The sequence below is a fragment of the Pinus tabuliformis genome, chromosome J (assembly GCF_031772625.1).
Source record: "Pinus tabuliformis cultivar Carrire ecotype Pingquan chromosome J, CPIR1, whole genome shotgun sequence".
NCBI classification, from domain to species: domain Eukaryota; kingdom Viridiplantae; phylum Streptophyta; class Pinopsida; order Pinales; family Pinaceae; genus Pinus; species Pinus tabuliformis.
This window is the reverse complement of record NC_142295.1, coordinates 401465141-401478252: the sequence shown is the minus strand read 5'-3', so window position 1 is coordinate 401478252 and position 13112 is coordinate 401465141.

Sequence of the window (13112 nt, the reverse complement as noted above, 5' to 3'; positions counted from 1 at the left end):
TCTCATCTGTTATACCTTGATCATTGTTTTTTTTAATCTGTTATATATTTTGGAAGGTTTTATGTATATTTTCAGTCTAATTTGCCCAGAATTCAATAAAAATATGTTAGAATTAAAAATTTGTTAAAATCAAAAATTTAAATTGTATTTAAACTCTCCATAACCCAAATGCCTCAAATTTTTCATAAAATGTTGAATCTATATATGCAAACTTTTTTAAACAACAAAATGAAAATAAACCAAAAAAAGAAATACCACCCAAGAACTAAATATAAAAGACTTGGCCCAAAAAAATTACAACACAAAAACTCATTACAATAGAATAGTTCTTATTACACTTTGCCAGGATAGTAACATGTGAATTGGAATTTTTTAATTATTATTTAAAAAATAAGATTATAGTCATTGATTTGTTTTCTATTTATTAATAATTAATTTATCTTTTATTAATGATTAATCTTTAATTTATATAATTTTTAATATTTAATTTATATATATATATATATATATATATATATATTATAACTCTCTCCACCTCATGAATTAATTGTGTTTGTCCACAAATCATGACTGTCAGTTAGATTGGCACGGTTTTACTTGGGTTTGGGAGCACGAGTTGCATCCCTTCCACACCCATCACGCATTTGCTCGACCCTCTTCGTTGATCCTTTTCCTTCTATGTTGTGAGCCAGCCCCACCTTCTTCCTCAACTGTCTCTGCCTTCTTCGTCCACACACCATTACGTTTCATGATGTGATATTCATTTTAAGTAAAAGGGATTGTAGCATATAGCAAATTCAAGTTTCATGGCTCCAATGATGTCAATTCTTGGTGAATATTGTTTTTTAAAATATTCTCGTAAACCTTTCTTAATCTATGTCAAAATTCAGTTTTACTTGAAAGGATATTTTTTGATTGGGAATTATTTTTGTTGTTATTTATTTTCTACATACACAGATTTTGAAAGATTTTTTTTACAAAATAGTGTACAATTTATTTTTTGCTTGATGTAAAGGCCCTAGGTTTATTTTGAGACCAATATCACTATTAGCTTGCCTATCATTGGGCATTGCAAAGTGAATCTAGATTGTGCAACTACTACCTTCCAACATGATTTGGAAACTTGCTTCCTCCTTTTTTGGTCTACCTAGATTGAATACATGCCCTTCATGACATGGACAAGACACTGGTCATCAGTGACACATTGGATTTCACTTGTTTCTAGGATACTTGTCTCCATGCCCATTTCCCCTACAAGGGACCTAAGCATTTACCATTTTGAACTTTTTAAGCGCCATGATACTTCCAAGGATGACAAGTAGACTAGACTTGTTCTAACACGTGAAGTCGTGAATCTAGCAAAAGAAAAATAAGGTTCAACCATTCAAACTTTGTTTTGTCATCACTAATATACTAGAGTTTGAGAATCTAATATGAACAGTAAAATCATTACTTATTGATAGGCATAGAAAAGCTAATGGGATTTTACTATTTATATTCCAATGAATTTGTTGGAGGATGGATTTGTATTTAGGAAGTCCAAAAACATTCAAAATTGTAATAGTTTATAATGATATCTTATTAGAAATTGAATGCCTAATAAGCATGAGAGGAGTGTAATAATAATAGGGACAAGAGGAGCATAATAACCATACTTTGAGCCCTAGCCTTTGCCACACAATCTTAAGTGTTTTTCATTTCAGAATTTTAGGGACCATTAACTAATACCTCAGAAGCCTGATCAATGATTTTTTATCCAATCTAACTACCATCTCTTGTGCACAAAGATCAAATAACATATCGTCAAACATCTCTGTGTTTTTGTTTTATTTTCGGAGAACTGTGTATTTAGCATTTGTTTCAATAAAGACTTGATTGGATCTATTGCAATATGATATTTGTTATTGTTATTTATTGTTAGTTGTTCTTACCACTCAAAGAACCTTTGTTTTCTGCACAGTCTCTGGTGTTTTTAGGGATCATTGATTGATTCGTCATAGTCTTGACCAATTTATTTTTCTTCTTTCTAAGCACCATCCCTCGTGCTCATAGATTGGATGATCAATCATCAAACATGTTTGTGTTCTTTTTTTTTATGAGAACCAAGTATTTAGCATTTGTGTCAATAAAGAGTTGATTGGTTCCCTTGTGATATGTTGTTGTTATTTTTTGTTAGTTGCTCTTCAAATGCTTAGTTTGAAGGTTGTTTTTTTTCTTGTGGGCATTATGAACCATCCTCAATCCCCATTGAGTTCCAAATTACCTTGTGATTCCTTGTTGAAATATTCTCCAGTGATTTAAGGGTAAAAAACAAGAGGGACAAGATTGTGGGGAAGTTTCTATTCTTTGGAAGGAATCATGATGATGCTTCCATTGACCTTCAACTTGTAAAATATCTTATAAAAATTTGGATCCCTTTTTTGAAATAAATTCAGGCATTTTGCTAACAATATGAATCACTAGATCTCAAGTGCCAAGTACATGCTTTTGTTAGTCTTCTATATTAGAATGCTAGCACGCTTGCAAATCTTTTTGTTACATAAATACTCGTGTTTGTGGAAAAGGTTACACGTGATTCTTATTTATGATCAAAGAAATATATTTAAGCTTCTTTAAAAAAATCCACTTAGAAATAACACTTACATTAATAAATAGGTAACATTTGGTTTGTTGATTGGTTTGGTTGTTGAGATATTTTCTCAACAATTAATCTCTTAGTTTGGAAATTGTTGGATCTCATAAGCACTTTATATAATTGATGTAATTGAGTGATTTAGTGAATAAGATAAGAATTGTTTTTGTGAGAAATCTGTGCACCATGTCTACTTCTCAAAATTATTTTTTAGTATCTGAGCCTCTTTTGGCTTGATTTCCTTATGCGAAGGCCATGGAGATAAGAGAGTCTTGAATCATTAGAAAATTTTGAGGTCTAAAGTGGACCTCCTAAGGAATATTATAAAATAATATTAAAAATAATAAAATAAGATTAGATTACATCATCAAATTTTAGAGGGAAAAAAGAAAAAAACTATTTTTTCAACTTGTATTTTCAACTTATCTCCCTATGATTTTACTCAATTTTCGAGCATGATTACTCATTGGATGCAGAATTTAATTCATCATCCAAGGAGTATCCATGTTGCATACTTTCAATGGATCCTACTACACAAAAAAAGAGAAATACATGAAAAAACGTGATTGCAATCAAATTTTTCATGTATTTCTTATTTTTTGTGTAGCAGGGTCCATCAAAAGTATGTAACGTGGATACGCTTTGGATGAAGAATTAAGTTATACATCCAATGAGTGCTCTTGCTTAAAATTTGAGTAAAATTGTAGGGAGATAAGTTGAAAATACGAGTTGAACAAATAGTTTTTTTTACTTTTACTTTTTACATTTTTACTCCAAAAATGTTGAATCAACCCCCATGGTTGATATCATCATCTGGAATCCTATTGGTTCTTATAAAGTTGATTTTGGTTGTACATTTTTTTTGAGGTCCATTTTAGATAATTTTTGAAGTCTAAAATGGCCTCAAAACAAAATCAATGTTCATATTTTCAATGGTTCCCTAGTAATGAATAAAATAAACGGTGTGTTATGGAGCTCACACTTGTTGTAGCATGACTTGTTGTTAGGAGAATCATCTATTCCTAGTATACTTCAAATTTGTCGGTTTCTCTGGTTAGTTTTATAACCCTATGTTTTGTAGCAAAGCTACGTAAGAAGAAAAATGGTGGTGATAGAAATCCTTGGTCAAATTAAATGAATTGTGTTTAAATATATTTGGAGTTGTATAAAAACATATTGAGTCTGGTCAACTCAATATGTTAGTGTGATATTGTTAGACTTGACCACTTTAACAAATGCTTTGTGAAGATGAGAAACTTCAATACAAAGATTGAACCAAGATGAGAAGAAATGATGCTACAACAGAGTTAGTAGAGAAGATTGTGTGGTTATGAATTTTTTCATGTTTGTGTATGGTGCAGAACCAATTATTGAATAGTGTTGCATAATTAAAATTAGCGGTTCTTTGCACTCAAAAACTCTTGAACATATCACTAGTTTGATTATGTTTATACTATTATGGTTTGTTGTTCTTGGTGCTTGGAAATCCCTGAACAATGATTACAAGTTATAATATGAGATCCTTGTGTGATAGACAAATCAATTTGTTTAATCAAATTTTGAACACATTCAATATCCAAACCTCCATCGTAGCAACTAATGGATAACCAGAAGCGAAATATCTGCTAGATGGTGATTGGTCCATAGGATGGTTCATTACTTGACATCTTTTATCCTGGAAGCCCCGACAAGACGAGATGTGAATATTGTTGATCTTGCAAAGTTTGTCAATGATGGTCAAAGACAGTTATATTTTAAATGGACGTCAAGTGACAACTCGGAGATGTGGTGGTGAAGAAAGAGCATTTTTTTCTAGATTCCACAATGGATGTGAGTGTTGATGAAGACCAGTGAGACAATGATTAGTTATGTTGTTGTAATATTTGTTCTCTATATTGTAATTTGTGATTTATATGATGATGTAAGTGTTAAGGGAGGAACTTGGAAGTAATGCTTACATTAGTAAATATGTAAGATTTGGTTTGTTGATTGGTTTTGTTGTTGAGATATTTTCTCAGCAATCAATCTCTTAGTTTAGAAATTTTTGGATCTCATAAGCACTTTATATAATTGATGTAATTGAGTGATTTAGTGAATAGCATACAAATTACTTTTGTTAGAAATTTGTACACCATGTTTGCTTCTCAAAATTCATTTTCTTATCATGTATGAAATACAAATTGTTGGCAATTTAACTCCAATTAAAATTATTGAATTCGAAACATAATTAAAAAATAATTAAAATAAAATCATTAAAATACAAATCTCAAATATTAGAAAAATCTTAGTTAAAATTCAAAAAATTATATATAAATAGAAGAAAAAAAATTATATGACATAATTTGCCGATAGGCATATATATTTCAACTCACAGTGGAATTCCATCGATGGAAATTAATTTTTCTAATTTTTCAATGCCCAGGAACGAGTGTTGGCAGAATATTCTTCGTCTAAGAGCTCGATGGATGGTTGGGATGAGAGGGAGGTCGAAGAGGCATCGAGATGTGGCCGCAATGAATTGAAGGGTCTTTTGAGAGGGAAGGGTGGGCATGGTGGTGACCATCGCGTGTCAAGAGGAAAACGCCATCAAATGATCTTGGCCATTGAAAAATTAGAATGAAAAATCATAAAAAATAATTTGCATAGATGAACTTTCATTGTGGCGATAGTGGATTGATCACGGCAACTACACGTTATGAAATGGAATGTTTCAATACCAAAGAAGAGATCGATGTTTCAAAGATGGAATAGAAGAATGGTTTATGTTGTTGCTTAGATAAGTTTTCTTATGTATTGTTGGACTGGAATAATATTATTTGTTTGGGATTGATCGGATTTCTAATTGAACTAGAGGGACTATGTGTAGGCATAGAAAGAGGAGGGGACTACTTGTAAACATAGAAAGAGGTTATGGTCATGGTTTTAAAAAACATATTTTTTTCTTTTCGATTGTCTCAAGTCATTATACTGATAGTGTAAAAGGAGGCTCAAAATTGGTATAGGTGTGAATTGTAGTGGAAATGATTCAAGTGTTTTTGTTGCAGTGAGTGGATGTAAGAAAGGCATCGGTGAGCTTATCAAATTTGCGGTGAGTCTTCTGATTAAAAATTGGTGTCGTATGACCAGTACAGAATAAGAGATGACATTGTTTGTTTTGTTTAGATAGTAGAAGATTCATGTTTCTTTGATATGTAATGTCGTTTGAAAAGAGAAAAAAAAGATTTAGGTTTGAAGTAACGAGCAGGAGAATTTTGTTTTAGAGATTGCTGACGAGGAATATGTGCATGGAGTTGAGGTGGGAGGAAGGAAAAACAAGGAAGGTTTAATTGAAATAAAATCAATTGAAAGAAAGTATAGGAAAGTGATAGGCATTGCGGAAGAAATGGAGAAAGAATATTTGAAACGTAGTCGGAGCTGGAATGAGTGCGATAGTCGAAAGGTGAGATGGAAATGTAGATGAGTTAGATAAAGCTGTGAGGCAGAACTCGATGTAGAAGGTGGTGCAATGTATTGGTCGTTGAAGGTGAAGTGGGTGGGATAGTCGGAAGGCGCGATGGTGTTCAATAGGAGTTAGTTGGTGGGGACGACGACCCGGATGTGCAACGTGGTCAACATGCAGCGAAAAGATTTTATATTTTTTAAATGTTTTTTTGCGGCAATGTTATTTAGGGCAATGTTATTTTTTTTCATATTTAACATGAAAGTTTGAATGTTTTAATAGCTGAAAATAAGAGAATGTGATTGGTGGCATGGAAATTGCTAAAAATGTTTTTCTCTTGGTGGTAGGAGCTAGAGAGAGTTGGGTGGATAGAGGTCAGGATAGTTAAGCATGCACGTTAGTTGGTGGGGAGGCCAAACCCGACGTGCACTGTCTTCACCGTACTCGTGTTTTGGGTATGGAGGGGAAATGTTATTTATAAAATGTTTTTTTTTTATGTTAGTGTTATTTAGGAAGAATAGTTATTTGAAAAAATGTTTGAAAAGAGAAATGAAATGGATTTTTAGAAAAGTAAATGCTTTTCAAATTGTCTTGACAACATGCTCTGTTTTCGTCATGCTGGTGTTTTCAGCATGTAGGAGAAATGTTGTATATATATATATATATATTACGTTAATGTTATTTTGCAAGATTGTTATTGAAAGATTGTTTTTTTCTTTTCTTTTCTTTTTTGTGATTATTGGATAAATATTTGTAAATGTATTAAAAAAGTGTTATTTTCAACAAGTTGTTTTTTTAAGAAATAGAATATTTTTTTGAAGAATGGATATTTTTTTATATGATGTTGTTTTGAAGAAAAAATGTGTCCTTTTAAAAAATGTTTGCATTGTATATCTTTTAGCATTTTTAATATGGTAGTTAGGATGTTTGAAGAGTTGCAATTTACAGAAAGTGGTTGCTGGCACGAAATTCAAAAAATAAAAAATTGTGGTGAAGGTGGAGCTCATGACAAGCGGGTAGTCGAAGGTTGGAATGTTGTTGCATAGAAGTGAGTTGGAGGGAAGCTTGACCCCGAACACATTTAAAAAATGTTTGCATTGTATATCTTTTAGCATTTTTAATATGGTAGTTAGGATGTTTGAAGAGTTGCAATTTATAGAAAGTGGTTGTTGGCACGGAATTCAAAAAATAAAAAATTGTAGTGGAGGTGGAGCTCATGATGGGCAGGTAGTCGAAGGTTGGAATGGTGTTGCATAGAAGTGAGTTGGAGGGAAGCCTGACCCCGACATCCAATGTTTTAGGCATATTGGCAGAATCATTTTGTTTATTTTATTTACTTTTTTAGTTTTGTCGTTTTCGAAGGGTTGTTGGTTGAAATGATGTTTTAAAGGAGAAAAGATTTGGTTTTTGTTTTCAACGTACTCATTAAGAATTTGTGTTTTTAAGAAATAAAATGTGGTTTTGAAGAATGGATATTTTTTATATGATGTTATTTTCAAGAAAATTGTGTTTTCTTAACAACTGTTTGTGTTGTATATTTTTTAGCATTTTAACATGGTAGTTTGGATGTTTGAGAAGATGAAAGTTCCAGAAACTAATTGTTAGCACGAAAATAGGAAGAAAAAAATTACAGTGGACGTGAACCTCATCACGATCAGGAAATTGGAGGCCGGAATGGTGTTTCATAGAAGTGAGTTGGAGGGGATCCCAACCCCAGCAACCATCGTTTTGGGCATATTGGCATAATCATTTATTTTATTTTATTTATTTATATGGTTTATGTTGTTTTTGAAGGGTTGTTGGTTGAAATGATGTTTTAAAAGAGAGAAGATTTGGTTTTTTTGAGAATGTTAATAATTTTTGAAATTGTTTTGAAATGTTTGTGAAGGAAATTTTATGAAATTTTAAATTTGATTATTTGCATGTTTGATAGGATGATTTTTTTAAAGGATTTTACCCTTACAAATGTGATGTTCAATCTTTGTTTTGGTTTCAGGAAAGTTGTTGATTTTCTGATGGATCCAAGTATTTGGGGTTTTTTCAATTTGAAATTCTTGTGCTTGTATTTCATTGGCTTCCTCTATCAGTGCTCATAAAATTTTAGCTGGTTTGTAAAGAATGGAGTCTTCTGTTGGAAAACCCAATTTTTCTTACTTCTTAAAATGGATGTAGCGACAGGGAATTTGGATTCATTTCTTTCTCAGCTTGTATGGAAGGAAATACTTTGTTGGATCTTACCTTAATGACAAAATAAAAGATAGCCGGTTAGTTTTTCCTTTTCTGGACTCTGGGTAAAAAATTCAATGTACAGTTGGATCGATGGTTCTATCCACTGCCCATGGTGGATCTTTGCATTCAAAAAATTATTTCATAGTAAACCCTTTTACAAAGACCTATAGAAATATTGGGAGTTTGATTGTTGGAGAGTGGGGTTTATTCTCTTTGTTGGAGAAATTTAGTTTGCAAAAATATCATTGGGTTGTGTTGAAACATCTGTCAAAAACATGGAATCACATTTTTCTATTTGCCCAAGAGTGGAAATGGTTTGGAGAAGGACAAAACTCCATTTTGGAGGTCTAACAGCGCCAAAGGAGGTTTTATTTGATAAAGGAAAAAATTTCTAGTAATATTTAGACAAAGATTATGAAGACTACACTTTCTATGGCTACACTATCTATTGGTTGGATGTCATAAGAAACTAGTGGGGTTTTTCATTTGTTCCTATCCTTAACATACTGTGTATGGCATTAGGATTGCATGGAACTAGCTGGGTTGTCTTATGAACAATGGTTCAACATCTATTTGGCCACTTGAAGAGATAGAAAATTTCAAGTTTGGCCAAGTTTCAATTGAACGAACCCTAAAATATTTTGAAGATGAGTGGGGGTTCAGTTGGAGATTGCTTGATATTATGGATATAAATAGTAAATTCCTAGGCAACATATATTTTCTTATAGTTCAAGGAAAAGTGATTATGTTAGGTTTTATGGAAGTGCAACTAAATGTATATGATATACTGACTGGATTATGCACACCAATAATTGCAGATGCTCTCTCCCTGTTAGAAATATCTGGGTTCCATCTAGAGTCGGTTGAAGGTTTGAATGATGTTGTTGAAAATGAAAATGTTTTCTTGCTTTCTCCAAGTACATATTCAATTGACGATATTCCACTACTTCCTTTGGATAACTTGATTTAGCGTTTGAGGCTTCAAGGAGTTTTTTGATGAATATTTTTGTGGATGTCATTTTTGTTTAATTATGGAGAGATTTTTTGGAGGTGACTGACACACGAATTAGGTGTGCTTGATGAAAACATAGCCATGTGAATTTGTCATTAATATGTGTTGGACATTAGTTGTATTGGTCTATAATTTTGCAGGCTAGAGAATATAATTAAATGCCATTTTTTGGGATGCATCTGTGGATTTTGTGGAGTTTTTTGTTATATATAATGAATTTATATTATGTTTTTTCAGTATTTTATTTGTGGAATATGTTGTTTATTGATCTAGGTGGATATTGGTGGTCACCCGCCTATTCCACTTGGACCTCCAGTTGGTTTCGTCACTTTCCTTGATTATAGCACAATTTACCATTTTTAGCAGATTTTCGGATCCTGAACTTCTAGAGCTAATTTGACCCCCTAAACAATGTTTTTTTGAGGTCCACAGTAGGCCCAAAGCCATGGGTAAGGGCCTAACACAAATGTTGTAGTACTCAGAGAGATATTCCTAACAAGGTATTGTACACGCCAAACGAAGATCATGTAACCAAGTTATGACCCAAGGAACTTGGTTGTCCAACTGCCCCAACGAGGCCCACAAACTCTTTCCCTTCCATCTCCTAGGGTTAGGGTTTTGGTTTTTTAGGGTTTCCTCTTGTTTTTCAAGAATAGAAAGGCCTTTGAGCCTCATTGTAGCACAGTTCAGAGGCATGTAGCCACCACATTTCTTCTCATAGATAAGCTACCATCACCTAAGTTAGTTTATTTCCACTCTAAATGTAAGCATCTTTCATTTCTTTAATATTAATGAAATCAAAATTTATTCATTAGGGGATTTTTGAGGTCTAAAATGGGCCTCCTAAGGAAATTATAAAATAATAGTGGAAATAATAAAATAAGATTAGATGTCATCATCAAATTTTAGAGGGAAAAAAGAAAAACTATTTTTCAACTCGTATTTTCAACTTATCTCCCTATGGGTTTAATCCAATTTTGAGTGGAAACATTTGTTGGATGAATAATTTGATTCCTCATCCAAGGAGTACCCATGTTGCATACTTTCGATGGACCCTGCTACATGAAAACTGCGAAATACATGAAAAACGTGATTGCAATTGCATTTTTTCATGTATTTCTCATTTTTTGTGTAACATGGTCCATCAAAAGTATGCAACATGGGTACTCTTTGGATGAGGAATTAAATATTTCATCCAATGAGTACTCTCGCTCAAAATTTGAGTAAAACCTTATGGAGATAAGTTGAAAAAGTAGTTTTATTATTTTATTAATCTTTTTACTTTTTTACTCCAAAAATGGTGAATCATCCCCCATAGTTGACATCATCATCTTGAATCTTATTGGTTCTTATAAAGTTTATTTTGGTTGTACATTTTTCTTAGGAGGCCCATTTTAGACCTCAAAAGTCCCCTAATGTTTGTTGCATCTCAGTGTTTTTGTTTATTTTTGTATTCTGTTGTGTTCCTCTATAAATCAAGATCATTGGTATCAAAGCAGCTTGCTCTTTCTTTGTCTTTTTGTGGATGTCCCCAACTAGGTCGGGGTATGAGGATTTAGGACTCAAACTAGTTTACATTTGCAGGACCGGCCTCATTGAACACGACGACCTCCCAAGGTGGAAGAAAAGAAAGACGAGGGAGTAGGAAATCCTTTCAAAATATTTCTTGAAGAAGTCCTATAGCGAGAAAGGAATACGATGATGGGAAGATTTTCCCAGATCCATAGGTGACTCATCTTCATCTAGAAACCACTTGGGAGGTGCCATTGCTTTTAAGGTACAAGTCAATTTTGACATCCCCATATTTGAAGGCCAGATAGATGCATATGTCATAAATAAATGGTTGAATATGTTGGAAGGATATTTTTTGGTTCATGATTTTTCCAATAGGGAAAATATTACTTTTGCACTACTCAAATTCGCCCCCAACGTCAAGGACTAGTGGGAAACCTACTGTGAGAAAAAAGACGAGAGGGAATCCTCAGTGTTTTTAGTCGCACCCACTTGGAATTATTTCCGAGACGCCATCAAGGAATATTATTACGCTTTCAGGAGCTATGAAGACAAGTACCTACAATGGACTACGCTATAGTAGCAAAGGGACCAAGATGTGCATGAGCTGACCAATCTTTTCCACACCCTACGCAAAAAGTTGGGTATCAAAGACTGCGAGAAAAGTAGTTTTATTTTTTTATTATTTTTTAATCTTTTTACTTTTTTACTCCAAAAATGGTTAATCATCCCCCATAGTTGACATCATCATCTTGAATCTTATTGGTTCTTATAAAGTTTATTTTGGTTGTACATTTTTCTTAGGAGGCCCATTTTAGACCTCAAAAGTCCCCTAATGTTTGTTGCATCTTAGTGTTTTTGTTTATTTTTGTATTTTGTTGTGTTCCTCTATAAATCAAGATCATTGGTATCAAAGCAGCTTGCTCTTTCTTTGTCTTTTTGTGGATGTCCCCAACTAGGTCGAGGTATGAGGATTTAGGACTCAAATTAGTTTACATTTGCAGGACCGGCCTCATTGAACCCGAAGACCTCCCAAGGTGGAAGAAAAGAAAGACGAGGGAGTAGGAAATCCTTTCAAAATATTTCTTGAAGAAGCCCTATAGCGAAAAAGGAATACGATGATGGGAAGATTTTCCCAGATCCATAGGTGACTCATCTTCATTTAGAAACCACTTGGGAGGTGCCATTGCTTTTAAGGTACAAGTCAATTTTGACATCCCCATATTTGAAGGCCAGATAGATGCATATGTCGTAAATAAATGGTTGAATATGTTGGAAGGATATTTTTTGGTTCATGATTTTTCCAATAGGGAAAATATTACTTTTGCACTACTCAAATTCGCCCCCAACGTCAAGGACTAGTGGGAAACCTACTGTGAGAAAAAAGACGAGAGGGAATCCTCAGTGTTTTTAGTCGCACCCACTTGGAATTATTTCCGAGACGCCATCAAGGAATATTATTATGCTTTCAGGAGCTATGAAGACAAGTACCTACAATGGACTACGCTACAGTAGCAAAGGGACCAAGATGTGCATGAGCTGACCAATCTTTTCCACACCCTACGTAAAAAGTTGGGTATCAAAGACTGCGAGAAAAATATGGTGCTCAATTACATTCAGGAGGAAATGGAGTTCCTTGAAATCTCCTCAGTTGGTGTAGAATACTAATATGCTTCCACGATTGAGCATAAGTTCAAGCAGAGGAAGCAAGACTTTCGATCTGTGAACCCAAAGATGAGAAAAGGTGTCCCCAAGCCATAGAGTAAAGGGAAAATCTAGGTCGTAACTCCCTAGAAGAACTCCTCGAAGACGAAAGCCAAGAATACCGGGAAGGCAAAGAAGGATATCAACAAGTGGTGTGAGTTCCATAAAATTCCCTCACAACATGAATGAATATCGTACAAAGCAGGCACTGGTGGTTGAGCTAAAGGACTTGTAGGTAGATGCATGCTCTAATTCTGAGCCATAACCTAGCAAGGGAACTGACAAGGGAAACCAGATCATTGATGCAAAACCCACTATGACAGTATCCACCACCAAGCTCTAAAGGGTGGAACCTAAGGATCTAGAAGAGGGGGAACACCTCTTCCACTCACAAAAGTGGGTAAAGGGTTTTTCGGTGCAGTTCATCGTTGATAGTGGAAGAGATAAGAACCTAATCTTAGCTAAGGTTGTTAAGATATTGAAGCTTCAAATAAAATTGTACCCATAACTATACACCATCTGGTGTCTCCACCAAGGGAAATATCTTTGCGTCATCCATCAGTGCCACCTGCCTTATAGCATCA